Source organism: Alosa pseudoharengus, unplaced genomic scaffold (genome assembly GCF_046254945.1).
Source record: "Alosa pseudoharengus isolate Yale_2024_CS ecotype anadromous, Long Island Sound unplaced genomic scaffold, YU_APseudo_1.1 YU_APseudo_1.1_scf_21, whole genome shotgun sequence".
In the NCBI taxonomy this organism is placed as follows: domain Eukaryota; kingdom Metazoa; phylum Chordata; class Actinopteri; order Clupeiformes; family Clupeidae; genus Alosa; species Alosa pseudoharengus.
In genome coordinates this window covers 1,451,503-1,469,002 of record NW_027468674.1, presented here as the reverse complement: position 1 = coordinate 1,469,002, position 17,500 = coordinate 1,451,503, and the positions used below count along the sequence as shown (strand labels likewise).

The 17,500-nt window shown below is 40.6% G+C and overlaps 1 protein-coding gene across 3 annotated transcripts in view; it reads right to left on the bottom strand.

The window, feature by feature from the left end:
• spns1 (SPNS lysolipid transporter 1, lysophospholipid) overlaps positions 1 to 4,239 on the bottom strand; it is a gene marked incomplete in the record, with an annotated part of 28,118 nt that extends 23,879 nt beyond the window's left edge. For all 3 annotated transcript variants that reach the window (XM_076297612.1, XM_076297614.1, XM_076297613.1), the window contains 1 exon segment: positions 3,950 to 4,239.
• Between the last annotated feature and the right edge of the window lie 13,261 nt (positions 4,240 to 17,500).

Below are 17,500 nucleotides of genomic sequence, written 5' to 3'. Positions count from 1 at the left end.
ATTCTCGACTCCATCTCTACATTAGGCTACGCATGGATTAGAATAGAATAAAATAAATCTTAGCTAGCCAACACCATAGTGGACATTTGCCTTTGGCTCACCAGACATCGGATGGACAAAAAACATCTGACACACTGAAGATATAATTACAGTGCAGTAGGCTACAAAAAAGGGAAAACATATAGAAAATGAATAAATAAGTTTAAGACTAGGCTACATAACAGCTCAGCCAGGTATGTGTGTTGTCACTAGTTTGGTTAAGAATGCCGATGGCATTTGGGATAAAATAGTTTTTCAATAGGATACACTTTTTGCCTCTCTCCAAATTATGTGCATCGATGATCGCTCTCCGACTGCGAGTTTCTGTAATGTTACTATTGGAGACGCAGAACATATCGGCAAGCTATCGGTGCGTAAAGTTTGCCTTGCGCTAAAGCAGTTCATGCGCAACTTCATTCATTTTCCTGGACACAAACCCACGAGGATCATTAAATTGTAGTTTCACCAACTGTCAGGTCAGCATCAATTATTAAATTTTCCAAATGTGCACCGAAATGTGTCCAATAGGCTACCCACGCCTTCCGACATTCTTCACCCTTCCGATGATGGAGGCGCAAAAGTTTAACTTGGCCACAGCTGCAGAACCCGCGTTAAAATAGAAAATTACATTTGGGATTCTCAAAGAATTCTATGGCCCACTCAATCTGTGACAAGGTAGGCTAGTTTAAGATAGCATAATTTAAAGCAGTCAATAGGCTACAATACGTGATGTCCACTGAATTATTTAATTGTGCTTTTGACATTAAATAGGCCATCCTAAACGTACGCATTTACACGGTCAGTTAGGCTATTCTCTGCCAAGCAAGGTCTCGGACACAGGTGCTTAAGTATTGCTCTTTTTTTGTCATTACAGTTCTCTCCTCGTAAGCCTCGACTACTCCGCCTCTGAAAAATACAGTGCTCTTCGTTTCGCCGGTTTCACTCATGGTTTCGACTCTCAATAGATGATGCCTTTATAAGTTCGCCGTGAACGCGCACAACTCTAGGTTATCTAACACAGGGTTGATTGAACTAACTGGTAACCGGTGTTTTGGAACCGACAGCTCGGGTTTAGTCGCCACAGGTTCAGACAACCCAGACCTCCTTTCTGGAATACCCCTCTGCTGCTACGCAACCAGACAACACACACACCAATCAGAACTCTGCTGCTACGCAACCAGACAACACACACACCAATCAGAACTCTGCTGCTACACAACCAGACAACACACACACCAATCAGAACTCTGCACTACGCAACCAGACAACACACACACCAATCAGAACTCTGCTGCTACGCAACCAGACAACACACCAATCAGAACTCTGCTGCTACGCAACCAGACAACACACACACCCCAATCAGAACTCTGCTGCTACGCAACCAGACAACACACACACCCCAATCAGAACTCTGCTGCTACGCAACCAGACAACACACACACCCCAATCAGAACTCTGCTGCTATGCAACCAGACAACACACCAATCAGAATAAGCTTTAGATAGATAGATACTTTATTGATCCCCAAGGAGAAATTCAAGGTTTTTTTCAGATCTTTATTGGCCTGGTTTGCATAAACAAACAAGGAATTTGACTACGGTTAATCTTTGCTCTCAAACTACAACATTCACTTAACATATAAGACTGAGGTTTAAGATTAAATAACTCTGCTGCTACGCAACCAGACAAAACACCAGCAGCCGTGGCCCACTGGTTAGCACTCTGGACTTGTAACCGGAGGGTTGCCGGTTCGAGCCCCGACCAGTGGGCTGCGGCTGAAGTGCCATTGAGCAAGGCACCTAACCCCTCACTGCTCCCCGAGCGCCGCCGTTGTAGCAGGCAGCTCACTGCTCCGGGATTAGTGTGTGCTTCACCTCACTGTGTGTTCACTGTGTGCTGTTTGTGTTTGACTAATTCACTGATTGGGTTAAATGCAGAGACCAAATTTCCCTCACGGGATCAAAAAAGTAGATATACTTATACTTATACCAATTAGACCTGCTAATTGCTAACCAACTTAATGGCAAGTTGCATCACAAGTTAGCTCTGGGGTAGCAAAAATCGAAGGCAATGGACAAAAGTGTGTTAAGGAAAACGTCTGCATTCCCGATTTCGTCGTCCCCGCGAGAGTTTAACAGGTGTGATAATTCCAAATCCCCATGTTATTTTCCCATAAGCAAAATTTCAAGATACCGGATCTCATTCAGTGTTTCCCAGAGAATTGAATTCCATTTGTGGTGGTTGGTTTGCAGAATTAACTTGAATGCAACAGTTTTAAGAAATTAGCACAACATGGTTATGATGCTAACCAGATTTAAGCATAATTTAGTACAACCTGGAAAATCATTGTGTGGTGGTCACTGTTGATATTGTGGTGGGCCGCCACAAATAAGTCAATGTATGGGAAACGCTGTCATTATATGGGCAAAGATGGTAGCTTTTTTGTAGGCGAACTTTAGAGATCTATCAGAGCTCTGCTGCTACGCAACCAGACAACAGATCAATTAGAACCCTGCTACCAGAAAACAGACCAATTAGAACTCTGCTACCAGAAAACAGACCAATTAGAACCCTGCTACCAGGCGACCAGAAAACAAAGAATATGAACCAGCATCCCAGTCAAATGTCACACAAGTGGGGGTGGGGGGGGGGTGATCTAATCAGATTTTATTTCTAAATATCACAACACGGGTTCACAGCAAGTGGGGGTGGGGGGGTGATCTAATCAGATTTTATTTCTAAATATCACAACACATGGGTACACAGCATGTGATGCCTGGCCACTCCTACAGGGCAGTCTGTCTGTGCCAGCCTGGGCACTTCTACGGGAAAATTTTTCAGGAACATTATTCAGGAACATTGCTCAAAAGGTGCCTTGTGGATCATCAGTCCTCACGAGTCCAACACCAACATACTCTGGACACCAAGGTGCACTGCAGGGCTAATTTCAAATGACGCCTCTGGTGGCAACGAGTTCCCATCTGCAGCGTCCATCAGAGGTCATCCGGACGGAGCAGACACGGACTAGACGGCTGAACACTTCCCCCTGAAGTTAAATGATCTCTCCCGTCTGTTTTCGGTGGAGATGCTGAATCAATAGAAGCAGCGGGGGAATTCGCTAGCGAGTGCGATTAGTTGTTGTTCTGATCAGATTATCGCGCCGTGGTCGGAGCAGATGGATTTATCATCAGGAGGACATTGTGCTCATAGATTAAGGACAGGTAACTCGGGTTGAACGCTAAGTATGTGGTAATGTGCCTGCGCAGATCAAAGTGTAGACAGCAGCTTGTGCAGCAGCAGTTTCAAGTTCCTGGTGATAACGTCACGGCCAGGCCAGGCCAGTCTAGGGATGACAGTCAGGAGGCTCTCCGTAAACTCAAACTCCTGACTCATCTCAACACATTTCGCAACGGAGGCCTCCAGCGATCCACACACTTTATAACACACGCATCAAACGTCAACTGTTACCCGTTTGCAAAAAGCAACGGGAGAAAGTTGGTCAATTAGACGAAATAAAGTTTCTTGGCAGTAATGTTGAATCAGTTGTTGACTTCAATTTATAAATGTGCAATGAACGTCCCCTCACTGCTCCTAAATCTAGTCTAATCTAGCTTCATATTTGAGCGACACAATCTTCTACTCGTCCAACCATCTATGCATCTATGATCTGGCTAACGGGGATGCTAGGTTGTTTAGTTGTCTAGGTTAGTTGCGGATACGTTTAACTGTGTGACGGAAGATAATAGCTAACGGTTTAACTAACGTTACTTGATTAAGAACTCCAGACAGATAGAGTTGTTTTGAACACGGATGGCGATGATCCAAAACACAACTGGTTGCAAAAAATGTCTGAAGGCATGTGTAGTGTGGAGCAGCCCTGGCTGTAATATGCTACTTCAAACTTTACCTGGTTACGGATGAACCCCGATGATGAGGAGTTCTACTGGCGTCCTCCTCGCTGTATGCGTTGAGAAATAGGCACTGCTTCGCCGTTTTGCGATGATGACGCGTTTTTTCAAAGATCCTTTGAAAACCCCTCAAGTTCACATTATCATGTAGATGTTTTCGACGCAGCAGTACTAAACATTCAGCAAACTGGTCTAATTTCCCAAGTGTCGTCTCGCTTCTGTTTCTTCTACCGATGTTTTGTTTTTAACTCGGCGCCACCATTTTGTTTTTTTTCGTCAGCATTTCCGCCCTCCGTCACATGACCGCTGCAGACAAGTTGGCCAACACCGAAACTCGCTGTGTCAGCGCGCTAGGCCTCTGGCAAGTGTCCACTCCATGCCGACGCCAACTCCTGCGATAGTTTTAATGCAAACACAGGAACATAATTTGGCTGTTTATTACGCCTAATTATTAACTGCAGGTGCACATGTGTGGACACCAAAAACAGCCACGCTTCTTTATAGCACTTTTAGTGTCACCCACTGTTAACCTGCAAGTTGTAACACGGAGAGAGTTGTAACACCACAATTTCCACAAAACAGGAATAAGATAGACATGTGATCACCCCAGCACTTGCACAATGCCACCACTGTCCCACATGGCGATTGTTAAACCTAGAATGTCACCCATTCTAATTTTACAAAGGAAAAACTGATTTCCTTAGTAGGCCTACTTTTACCATTGAAGATACAGCCACATACTAAACTGTAGTCTCTGAGGCAAAACATGATGCATTTCATCCAAGTATAAACCAAAACACTATACAAAGCTTATACAGCAAGATGCATATGGCTGTCGGGGGAAAGTTAACACATATGACATGTGTTGCAACCCACCCCACATGAGTACAATTGCTAGATTTAAAACATTTCACAGAATGCTTCAGTATTGGGGGTGGACCTGTCCACAACCTCACTGTTACAGAATGCTTCAGTATTGGGGGTGGGGGTGGACCTGTCCACAACCTCACTGTTACAGAATGCTTCAGTATTGTGGGTGGGGGTGGACCTGTCCACAACCTCACTGTTACAAAATGCTTCAGTATTGGGGGTGGGGGTGGACCTGTCCACAACCTCATTTGGAAACGCATACTCTCCTACCCACACCACTTAAAATGATTGACGTGTCATTTTTAATCATCATTTAATGTCATTTCTCTGCCATTGTTTTTGTCAGTTGTAGCTGATCAACACTGGCACATGTGTATATGTTTTGTGCAACATTTTATATTAATTTACACAGAGAAACACACACACTCACAAAGACACCCATACACACATCTTACACATAAAAATACACATGCGAACACACATACACATCTCACACATAAAAATACACATGCGAACACACAGGCCTATTTCAATGCTCCAAACATGTTTTTGAAACATATTGCATGGTTTGGCCTCTCTTTTTCTGTCTTTTGTCTAACTGTTACAAACCACCCCGGTAGTGGGGTAACAACTGATCACCTTGTATCTTACATCAAAATACAAGGTCTGTCATTTTCTTGCAGAAATTTGAGTTGGTTCTATTAGTCCAGGCAAACTAACTCATTTTGGAGCCAAAAATAGAGGTAATTGTAAAATATTTTTTTTCAGCATAGATAATTTCTATGAGGTGTCCAGAACAACATACTAAAAGTCCTAAGAAATCCTAGTTGAGGAAATGTGTTTAATTCTCATCAATCCATGATGTGTGCCAGTATGCCAGACAACAAACACCCCAATGGGCTTATTTTATTCCTTTACTCCTATCAAAATAAAACTTTATACAATGAGCGTATCCATGAAAAGTAAAATGTTTTGTATTACAAGTTTCTTTGAAAATGAATTTGAATATGCAAATGAGCTATACCCTAATCAATAGGCTACCCAAAATATACCCGCATAGGCTTATTTTTTTCCTTTACTCCTACCGCAATAAAATTGACAATGAAAGTCTACATGCAATGTAATATATTTTGTATTAGAAGTTTCTTTGAAAATGAATTTGAATATGTAAATGAGCAACATACTAATCGCATATGCCCAAAATACACCCTAATGGGCTTATTTTTTCCTTTACTCTTATCACAATGAAACCTCACACAGTGAAAGTATACATAAAAAGTAAAAATTTTTTGTACAAGTTTCTTGGAAAAATTTATTTTAAATATGCAAATGAACGCAACACTAGGCCTAATTGACTTATGGCAAGTAGAAAAAACTCAAGTAGAAAAAAAGTTACAAAGATGAAAAATACATAGCAGCTTTGTCCTATAGAAGACCTACGTTACAAAGTTTGAATAAAGTTTCTACGTGAAATGGTTCAAGCTGAATAGCAAAAACCAAAAGTGATCAGCGGAAGAAGCCTAGGAAGAACAGAACAGTGCATTTTCATGAACTGTAAAAACAGGGGCCAAATAACTAACATATTCTTGTCCATTCAATAAGTTAACCTATGCATAAACACGATACATTTGAAGTCTCTTGCCACACTTACCTGGGTCACTTGCCACAAAAAGATTTAGAGTGACCTTAAGAATTGATTGCACAATCTTACCTCCAGTTGCTTTCTAATTTGTTTTTGTTTTTTATTTGCGAACAAGTCAGATATCCCGTTGGTTTGTAACCGGTGTTGCGTGCGGGAAATGTGCAGCCCCGATGTCTTTGATGACTCAACCCAAGGGATAACTTATGATGAGGACAGTATGGATGGGAGAGACTATGATTCACTCGGCCTTCTAAGGCGGAAAGGGATGCGTGTGTGTGTGTGTATGCATGTGCGTGTGTATGCATGTGTGTGTGTATGCATGTGCATGCATGTGCGACGTGCTTGTGTGTGTGTGTGTATGTATGTGCGTGTGTGTATGCATGTGCGTGTGTGCATGTGCGTGTGTGTATGCATGTGTGTGTGTGTATGCATGTGCGTGTGTGTGTGTATGCATGTGCGTGTGTGCATGTGCGTGTGTGTATGCATGTGCGTGTGTGCATGTGCGTGTGTATGCATGTGTGTGTGTGTATGCATGTGCGTGTGTGTTTGTATGCATGTGCGTGTGTATGCATGTGTGTGTGTATGCATGTGCGTGCGTGTGTGTGTATGCATGTGCGTGTGTGTGTATGCATGTGTGTGTGTATGCATGTGCGTGCGTGTGTGTGTATGCATGTGCGTGTGTGTGTATGCATGTGCGTGTGTATGCATTTGCCTGTGTGTGTGTGTGTGTGTATGCATGTGCGTGTGTGTGTATGCATGTGCGTGTGTATGCATTTGCCTGTGTGTGTGTGTGTGTATGCATGTGCGTGTGTATGCATTTGCCTGTGTGTGTGTGTGTGTATGCATGTGTGTGTGTGTGTGTGTGTACTGTTACGACCCCCTGTGCCCCTTCAGGCCTCTCCTGGTCAGTGCACGGGCAGGTAGGGCAGGTAGGGCCTGATTAGGTCAATTAGGGATTGTGTACACCTGCATCAGGGTGTGGTTATATAAGGAGGTCTCCTCTCCTCCCCTTTAGGCACTTTTCTTCTCTCTTGCAGGCACCATTTTGACTTTCTCTCTGCACTGGCACTTTACTCTTTCTCTCCTCTCTCTCTAATCTTTCTGTCTTCTTTTGTCTACCATTTAGTCATCTTACATACTGATGCTGACATTGCATTCATACACACACGCACGCCAACACTCATCTTCCCCCTAGACACATCATGGTTGGTATTACTATTGTTGCTTAATCTTAATAAATTATAAATTGGAACTTTGTTGTCCGTTTCCCTTTATGTTGCGGTCAGTAAACGAGCCGGCCGTAACAGTATGCATGTGCGTGTGTGTGTGTGTATGCATGTGCGTGTGTGTGTGTATGCATGTGCGTGTGTGTGTGTATGTATGTGCGTGTGTGCATGTGCGTGTGTGTATGCATGTGTGTGTGTGTATGCATGTGCGTGTGTGCATGTGCATGTGTGTGTGTGTGCATGTGCATGTGTGTGTGTGTATGCATGTGCTTGTGTGTGTGTGTATGCATGTGCTTGTGTGTGTGTGTATGCATGTGCATGTGTGTGTGTATGCATGTGTGTGTGTGTATGCATGTGCGTGTGTGTGTGTATGCATGTGCATGTGTGTGTGTGTATGCATGTGCATGTGTGTGTGTGTATGCATGTGCTTGTGTGTGTGTGTATGCATGTGCTTGTGTGTGTGTGTATGCATGTGCTTGTGTGTGTGTGTATGCATGTGCTTGTGCGTGTGTGTATGCATGTGCTTGTGTGTGTGTGTATGCATGTGCGTGTGTGTATGTATGTATGTGCGTGTGTGCATGTGCGTGTGTGTATGCATGTGTGTGTGTGTATGCATGTGCGTGTGTGTGTGTATGCATGTGCATGTGTGTGTGTGTATGCATGTGCATGTGTGTGTGTGGGCATTTTATTCACGTCAATGCCAGGAGTCTTCTTCCCAGACTGGATGACTACTTCTAAGACTGCAGTGATCGCTGTGTTGAATTTCCCCTGGGGATCAATAAAGTATCTATCTATCTATCTATCTATCTATCTTCTATCTATCTATCTATCTATCTACTTCTAAGACTGCTGTGATCGCTGTGTCGGAGACCTGGCTATGCAGCTCAATTCAAGATGGTGAAGTTGGGCTTTCAGGATATTACATCTACCGACATGATCGCAACAGACGAGACGGAGGAGTGTGTCTTTTTATAAGTAGTGATATCATTTTCAATCCGCACCACGATCTACAGGTGGATAGCTTGGAGTCAGCTTGGGTTGAGGTAATACTTCCTAAAACCAAGCCCATCATTGTGGGTGTCTGTTACCGCCCACCTAAACAAACTGACTTCTACGAACTCCTTGAATCCGTCTGTTGTAAAAGCAATATATGCCTAGAGAATGAATGCATAATAATGGGTGATTTTAATACAAATCTATTTCTGCCATGGAATAGCCTGAAAGAGTCTTTCTCATATCTCTGCAAGGTGTCTGGTTAACAGCCACTAATCACTGAGCCCACTGGGTTGTCTATAAATAGCCGGTCCCTTCTTGATTTAATTTTAGTATTTGATTGTGGAATGATATGTCAATCAGGTGTGTTGGATGTGACCATAATGCAGTTTTTTGCACACAAAAGAAATTGAAATCTCAGCCAATAAATGAGCATTGTTCCATCAAATACAGACCATGATGTACCAAACAGTACTCTGCTGAGGTGTTCCAGATGTACCAAACAGTACTCTGCTGAGGTGTTCAGTCAAATACAAATGTACAAGGATACAAGGATACAAGGAAGTTTATTGTCACATGCATATAGTTACTGGAAGTAAGAAATGCAGTGAAATTATGTCTGGTGTCAGCCTATTTGTGCATTAATGGGGGGGTAAAAAGTGCAGTAGAAGAGGGGTTTAGTAGATTAAGTGGCAAGGGCTGCATAAAAAAGATGGGGGAGGATTGGGATTGGGTGGGGGGCACCAACAAGGAGCATGTACCAAACAGTACTCTGCTGAGGTGCTCCAGATGTACCAAACAGTACTCTGCTGAGGTGTTCAATCAAACGCTATCTGAGAGAGATTGGTCTGATGTGCTCGAATGTAATGATGTTGATAAGGCTAGGGATTTGTTCAAGCAGTTTCATAGCTGTTCTTGATAAAGTCGCACCAATGAGAGAAACAAGAATTAAGCATAGAAGTGCTTGTTGGATGTCATCTGAAATCGTTGATCTTATCAGACAACGTACTGTAATAGATGTTTCACAAAGTTTAAAAAGTCTAAACTTCCAGCTGACTACAACTGTTATCTTAGAAAGTTAGTTACAAGGTTCAACAGGCAAAGTCAGACTCCATTGCTGCAAATGCAAAGCAGCCTAAAAAGCTATGGAAAGTTCTCAATGATATGGGATCAACAGCAAAATCCAAATCAAAGTCTGGTAAAGCTGGGATTTTTATTGAAGATGAGATGTTTTGATAAGCGTCAGATTGCCTGCCATTTTAACCAGTATTTTACAACCGTTGCTGCCAGTCTGGTCAGTAAATTGCCAGGTGCTTCAGATGAATATATAGGAAATCATTTCTTAACTCTTTCTATAGAAATAAAATTGTGTCTGCAGACTCGTTTGCAATTAGTCCTGTCTCAAAGGATAAAGTAAGAGCGAGCCTCTCCACCGGCTTCCACTGGCTTGGACCTTATCCCCTCCAGGTTTCTTAGGGATAGTGCTGAGGTTACATGTAGTATTCTTACTAGGGCTGTCAATCGATTAAAAAAATTTATCAAATTAATTACATACTCTGTGATTAATTAATCTAAATTAATCGCATATATAATTTTTGCTGTGAAAGTATTTTACATTTTTAAATTCAAATAAATCATTGAATAATCAGCATTAGTGACATTAAAGTTCAAAAACTCTTTTATTATTATTTTAATAATGGCCATAATAATTTATGATATGACCTAATATGCTGAGGAAATAAATTCAAAAGTGCTTCGGGAAGAAGTTGTTTTTCACATACAAGGTATTTCAGGCCACAGATATAACCTAGGGGACACAATGAAAATAAATTAACACTTCCCTCAATGTCAACACTATTTCTTTGCATTGATGTGCGAGTTGATGAACTCCGTTGATATGCAAATTCCTTGCTGCAGACATTGCACAGGACTTTATTTTAATCAACACTTTATTTTTATCAACACCATCAGGCCGTTGTTTAAAAGTAAATGTTCCAATCAATGATCTAGTCCAGTGTTTTTCAACCTTTTTTGTGCCACGGCACACCTTTGACACTTAAAATGTCCCACGGCACACTAACATCCTGTGTGAAGAAAAAATAAACATACCATAGCCTAAAATTTCAAATAATACACAGATATGGTCTTATTATGGCTTCTATGCAAGACCTGCTCAATAAAACAAGCGCCCTCTGTTTCATTTGTAGGTGACTATAGGCCTATCTAATTTAATTGTTGTTATGAACTGGATATGTGATGATTCTGTGAATACTGGATATGGGGCCCCGTTGTACAATGCCTGCATACCACAAATAGTGCAATCATACAATCAATGAAAGCATGTGGTTATAAATTCTTTGATGCAACAGTTGCTTTTCTGGACCAGTGAGTGACATTTGGGTAATTTTCTGCGGCACACCTGATGATCTCTCACGGCACACTAGTGTGCCCCGGCACAGTGGTTGAAAAACACTGATCTAGTCAGCACATTTCCCTCTCTCTCCTTCATTTTACAGTCTAATGGTTACTGACTACAACGGCTTGGGGTCAAAGGTCATACGGAATCGATTAATCTGCGTTATTTTTTTTAATCAGTTCTTTTTTCTCAAATTAATTAATCGAAATTAATCAGTTATTTTGACAGCCCTAATTCTTACCCATGTCATAAATCTGTCGATAAGTCTGGGTGTTTTCCCAAACGAGATGAAGAATGCCAGGGTGGTTCCTCTTTTTAAGAAAAATAGCAGAGCTGATGTTGGGAATTATAGGCCAGTCTCAATTCTTTCAACCATATCAAAGATTATTGAGCGTCTTGTGTATGAACAGGTCGAGGAGTAGAGCCCGACCGATTTATTTAACTATCGGTATCGGCATTTATAATGGCCGATAAATGAATATTTTAAAAATAAAATAAAAACGGACGAAACACCCTTCAACCATGTCATGAGTGTTGGCGTTGTATAGTTTGTCCACCAGAGGGCACTCTACACCGTCCCTGCTGGCAACACTCGTGTATTACAGTTTTTCTCAGTCGCTTTGGTGCTTTTTTCAGATCAGAATGAAAATTCTCATAACTATTAGTTCAACCTCCACAACATTTAGTCATTTGTGCACATCATAGTAGCAATTTCTCCTTCCTCTGAACAAATTGCAAATGCTTTTGGACATGTATCAGTTGCTTTCATACAATTCTCTGTTGTTTTTTAACATTATCATTTGCTTATGTCATGTCAGTCAAAATGAACTATAGGCTACTTACGGATGCTGAATAGTCGTTCCCAATAAAACTAATAGTCTTAATTTCATTGCTTGAGTCATTACATACAAAATTGTTGAACTAGTTATCAAATTCTGTCACAATGCTGTAGAATTGCAAAGAGCATACAGTAAAAATGTACGTATTCAGTGTCTTGTAGGCTACTCACTTACTCCCCTAATGTGTAACTTTACTGTAGTTTTCAAATGGCTGTACAAGTACTGTATAGTGCTGTCTTGAGCATGTTCAGGTAGTGTCACCGAGTTCCGACCTTTTTTTTGCATTGGAAAACACTGAGAGAACTGTCATAATGAAAACATGACAAAGCCATTTGACTATCTTGTTCATAAACGATGGTGTCAAGACTTCTCATTTTGATTACACTGACAGTTTCATTGACATAAATACCTGCTTTTGAGGAATGGACTATCCATTTTGAACAAGTGACGTGCTTTTGCAGGTCATCCACTAGGTTTTGCAGTTTGCACTAATTGTTTTGAGAAATGCACTAACTGCTGTGCAAATGTTAATAGTGATGTGAGAAAAGCACCAAAGCGACTGAGAAAAAGAAAAAGAAAAAGAGTCGGCCAGAGAGAAGCAGTTATCCACGAGAGAGATCATCAGTGAAGTGTGTTCATGGTGATTTGGTCACGAGACATACATTGCTTGAAATAACAATTAAAAGAACATCCCCATCAGTTCTCTTAACTCAAATAAGCATGACAAAATTCGTGAAAACAATGTCCAGTTTTGCTGCTGGTAAATAAGCCGAGGGTGAAGCGGAATTACGTTACGTTGTTACAGTGTAGTTGACTGTCTGTCCTTTTAACTTTTGACAATGTGACTGAAGATGTATTTCTTTAATAGCGTGACAGTTATAGCAGTGAGACGTATCATCTCTCCCCGGCCTGTTATTTTGAAAGCGCATGTTTTACAATTTGCAGTATGACGTATCCATTGCTAAATTATGGCTCATCATAGACTAGCTAACCACAAAGCTAGCTAATGCCATGAATATCAGTGGAAGACCGCTAACGTTAACATTAATGAGCTTGGAAACCACAACGAACTTATTCTGCCTAAATAAAGTAATGATTACTATTTATAACTAGTATATCTGTAGTTACAGTCCCTGCATTGTAAAATGTAAGTTAGACGTGCGAGGAGTGAACATTTAGACATAGAGAAAAAGTATCAAACGTAGCTTGTGCATAAAAGTTAGCTTATCTTTTACAAGTGAAATCCAATGACGCCAAGTGTGCGTTTCAGACTGTCGTTCAGCCGCAGCATTAACGAGTTACATAATGGATTTAGATCACTAAATAGTAGGTTTTAGAAGGCAGGCAGCAACTGATGATTGAAAATGGTTTAATGTAGCTTGATGGAAATAATTTTAAAAGTGCAGGTAAAGGAATAAGCAAGCTGACATTAATTATAAGGTAGCTTATAAGGCAATAGGGACTAATTATTACACACGCACACTCAAACTTTTAGGAGTGACCTTTATCTTGTTTAATGATAATAGTATTTGATGATGATGATAGTAATAATGTCATCATTATTTTTTGTAATTATTAAGTCTTAGTTCAAAGTTATATTTATGAAGCTTACCAAGTCTTTTAATAGTGGTAACTTTGATTTGGTTGTTGTTATTGTGTTCTTGTTCAAAAGACTAAGTTTCATATCTTAAGTTTCTATTTTTATACATTTTATTTATCAGAACTTTAATATATTTCGATGTTCCTCTGTTCCACTGTGACAATATTATTTAAAAATAAACAAGTTTGTTTTTAAAAGGCATTATCATATTATTTTAGTCAATACTCATAAATAACTACAAATAACTAATGTTAGGGAAATCTGTTAATGTTTTGTTGCGCGTTTCTGAAAAAAATATATATATCGGCCGATATATCGGATCCGATATATTTTTAAATCAACAAATATTTGTATCGGTATCGGCCTTCAAAATCCTTTATCGGTCCGGCTCTATCGAGGAGTATCTTATCTGGCATGATCTGTTATATGAGCTTCAGTCTGGCTTCAGAGCAGAGGCACACCTTGTCAACAGGCAAACCAAGTCTGGCTTCAGAGCTGCACATTCTCCTGACAAATGTCTTATCCACCTCTTTGACTATGTGCGTCAGAATCTAGATCTAGGAAATTATGTTGGTATGCTTCTACTCGACCTGCAAAAAGCATTCGATACCGTGAACCACGATATTTTGATTTCTAAATTGCAGTGCATGGCTTTTAGCAACTCAGCACTCAAATGGTTCACTTCTTACCTAACAGATAGGACACAGGTTTGCGATGTAGAGGGGACCCTCTCTGATCCACACAGTATAGCATGTGGGGTGCCGCAAGGCTCGATCCTGGGGCCCCTGTTATGTTTATTGTACATAAATGACATGTCAGTGGGTACAGTACAAATTTTTATTATATGCCGATGATTCTGCTTTACTTGTCCCAGGGGGTAACGTTAAAGACATTGAAAATACTCTTAGTGATGAGTTTGAGTCTGTCAACCAGTGGCTGGTAGACAATAAGCTCTCTATGCATCTGGGCCAAAGACCAAATCAATCTTGTTTGGTACAAAAAGGAAGTTGGCAAAATCAAATACTTTAAAAGTGATGTGTAATGGGTCTGAAATTGTGTCTAAATCAAATCTCACATATTTGGGTCTAACATTGGATCAATCACTTAGTGGTGAATCTATTGCAGCAAAAGTTTTAGACAAATGTGCCTGTAAATTGAAGTTATTATATCGCAAGACAAAGCTTTTAGATTTTTCTGTAAAGAAATGATTGGTTCAAACTGATTCAATGTCATGTGGATTTCGCTTGCTCTGCGTGTTTTTCTGGGTTGACTGTGAAACTTAAAAACAACTTCAGATGCTGCAAAACAATGTTATTCGGTACCTGTTAAAAGCACCCCCCCGTACTCATATTGGTAGGGAGGAGTTTAAAAAAGCAGGCCTACTACCTGTGCATCTAAGAGTTGAACAACTTAAGTTGAATCATATGTTCAACATTGTAAATGGTCAGGCTCCCAATTATTTAGGCTCTAGCTCTGCCACCATGGTCCACACACAGCATGGACATAACACCAGGGCAAGCATCCGCTCCTGCTTAGTACCTAGAACAAATAATGCAGGTAAAAATTCTTTCTTTTATACTGGTATCATGGCTTGAAATAGTTTGCCTACTGCTACACAACTCCTAGAATCAAGGGGGATTTTATAAAGACAGGTAAAACAGAGTTTATGGAATAAGGTGGATATGTTTTGATCATTTGGATATTTTTTCTGCAGTTGTGTTTTTCTTTTTTATCTGTTATATGTTATATCCCTCACCCGCCAGTCTGAATATTGTCTGTTCCTTGTCTATTTGTTTCATGTGTTCAACACCAAGGACCATGCTGGAAATAAGTTTTGTACTTTTGCATGTCATCCTTTGGATTGATGCATTTTATTGTCTTGATCCTGAAATAAATCAAATAATAAAAAAAAAGTCTTACCTTATGACATTCCCCCACAGATAACATCAGAAGAAAGTATGAATAGCCATCCCATCTTGAGATTACATTTTTGGCTGGTAGATTTACAAATAATTGGCACCACTTCTGGGGTGGATTCTCATACAATTCTATATATTATTTTAACGTGGAGAAGGTTGGCCTCAGACACTGGTGTGTGTGTGTGTGTGAAACCAGAAATACTAGATAAAGTCCGCTGTAGTTGCAAGAAAGACTACAGCACAAAGAGATGCACATGCAAAAAACATGGACTCCCTTGCACTGCCATTTGCGGAGAATATCGTGGTACTAGCTGCACAAACTCACAGTTGCCTGATTTATCAGATGAATATGACCCAGAGCGGAAGAACTAAGCAAAGAACAAACCAGGAACTGATATAGGGAGCTACAGAGACGAGGGCGTAGCCTAGAAATGTAGACGCGCCCCTAGCGGCAGCAAATTACATTTGCTGCCAGGGCTAGTCTAGCAACTCTCCGTTGGCTGGTGAGCTCCAGAAATCGAAACTTAATCAGGCCAATGAAATCGTGTATAGGGTCGTTAGGTGGGCTTAACATAATGATTGATGGCAGAGTTGCAACGGTTTGGCTTGAATTCCCTGCTACTTGAAAACAAATAAGATGGTTGCTGCTGGCGAACAGTGTGACACAAGTTAAGCTTTTATTAAGTTGGCAAACGTTTGAACTAGCCAACTAGCTCCGCTGGTGGGAAACGCATGGGACTCATAGCGCTGCCGCTGTCCTATTGCGTGCAGAGGGAATTTGAAAGACAACTGATTATCCCGCCCCTCGGACTGAGCACTGTGAACGGTGAGTGCCCAGACCCTACATTTTAATGTGGGTCTGGCTCATCAGGCTAACTAGGTCGAGGATCCACGCTGGATTAAAAAAAAAAAAAAAAAAAAACTTTACAAATAAAAAAAAACAAATAAATAAAACACACGCAAAAAAAAAATCCCCTATTGTTGCTACCTTGTCGTGGGGAGGCGTGTATGCCTCTGTGACCCTCAAGACTATACCGGTGGGGGTTATACCCCTGGCAGGTACTACCAAGCCAGACAGTTTTCAGGTTAGAGGTCAGTCTAAAAGCAGCATTGCCATAACCCATTGGCAGTAGGATGATTGGATGAAGATTGGGCCGATGTATTTGTCATACATATGCAAATTGTTACATATTCAATAAGTGTGGAGCTCATGCATATTCAAATTCATGCAGCTGAATATGCAGCTGTGCATATTCAAATTAATTTCAAAGGTCATTTACCGGCATAACTACTCTTAAAATCATTGAATCTCTATTTAAGAAAGCCATAAAAACTTTTGATAAAAAGGCATTGTCATTTCACCATTGCGATATCTTAGAGAGACACACATTTTTAAGCTTTGACAATTTGAAACATTTCAAGTTTGCTTGTCTCCACTCCCGCCTCCGCTGCATGGCTTTTTCCAAAGACTTGAATTCTTGAATTTCCCCTGGGGATCAATAAAGTATCTATCTATCTATCTATCTATCTATCTATCTAAGTCAGGTAGTACATGGGCCTCTGTAAAAGGTGACGGTGTACCATTCAGACGCACCGCTTTTGGCCAAAACGTATTGTCAGTAGGAGGTAAACTATGGAATAGCTTGCCCCTCCCAATAAGAGAGTGTCCTACATACAACACTTTTAAAACTCACTTAAATCAGTGGCTCCTAGAAAAGCATGCTCCTTGTCTTCATGTGTTTCTGTTTTGTTTTATTTTATTTGTCTGTTTTGTTTTGCTTGTTTGCATATGTCCCCATTATGTGTTTCATTTTACAGTGTGTGAGAGCTGTATGACTGCTGGCTATCTATGTTTTGTCCTACTAGTGCAGTGCCCGTTCAAACATGCCATTCCTGAAGAAAACCCGTAGCTCAATTACATGCCCACATGTATGTCTGCTTTAAAAATAGGATGATAGGGAAACATCATTCCAGCTAAGCATTCAATAATGAATACTGAATATTATAATATATTAGCCTATAATTAATGTGGCCTCTAATAAATG